Here is a 1221-nt window from a genome sequence, read left to right as displayed (position 1 = left end):
GACTGCCGAGTGCCGACACAGAGGTAGCTACAGCCGTGAACTACCGTACTGTGTCTGCTGCGACTGGATGATAAATAATGATATAAAAAATATATATATATCACTACTGCAGCCGGACAGGTATATATATTATATAATGACGGACCTGCTGGACACTGTCTGTCAGCAGAATGAGTTTTTTATAGAATAAAAAAAAAAACACCACACAAGTGAAGTCACACGACGAGTGTTTAACTTTTTCAGGCAATCACAATATAGTATACTACTAACTATACTGGTGGTCAGTGTGGTCAGGTCACTGGTCAGTCACACTGGCAGTGGCACTCCTGCAGCAAAAGTGTGCACTGTTTAATTAATTTTAATATAATATGTACTCCTGGCTCCTGCTATAACCTATAACTGGCACTGCAGTGCTCCCCAGTCTCCCCCACAATTATAAGCTGTGTGAGCTGAGCACAGTCAGATATATAATATATACATAGATGATGCAGCACACTGGGCTGAGCAGTGCACACAGATATGGTATGTGACTGTCTTGTACTCCTGGCTCCTGCTATAACCTATAACTGGCACTGCAGTGCTCCCCAGTCTCCCCCACAATTATAAGCTGTGTGAGCTGAGCACAGTCAGATATATAATATATACATAGATGATGCAGCACACTGGGCTGAGCAGTGCACACAGATATGGTATGTGACTGAGTCACTGTGTGTATCGTTTTTTTCAGGCAGAGAACGGATATATTAAATAAAACTGCACTGTCTGGTGGTCACTGTGGTCAGTCACTAGTAAACTCTGCACTCTCTTCTACAGTACTCCTAAGCTCCAGTAAATCAGGTCAATCTCTCTCTCTCTCTCTCTCCTAATCTAAATCACTGTACTCCCTAACAGCTGCTCCCCGTCCCCAATCCTCCCCACAATTATAACTAAGTCACTCAGTCTTTACTCTTTTCTACTATAACGGAGAGGACGCCAGCCACGTCCTCTCCCTATCAATCTCAATGCACGTGTGAAAATGGCGGCGACGCGCGGCTCCTTATATAGAATCCGAGTCTCGCGAGAATCCGACAGCGTCATGATGACGTTCGGGCGCGCTCGGGTTAACCGAGCAAGGCGGGAAGATCCGAGTCGCTCGGACCCGTGAAAAAAAACATGAAGTTCGTGCGGGTTCGGATTCAGAGAAACCGAACCCGCTCATCTCTAGTGTACAGTATGCTGTTT

This window comes from Pseudophryne corroboree, chromosome 3 (assembly GCF_028390025.1).
Source record: "Pseudophryne corroboree isolate aPseCor3 chromosome 3, aPseCor3.hap2, whole genome shotgun sequence".
NCBI lineage: Eukaryota > Metazoa > Chordata > Amphibia > Anura > Myobatrachidae > Pseudophryne > Pseudophryne corroboree.
This window is presented reverse-complemented; position numbering follows the sequence as displayed.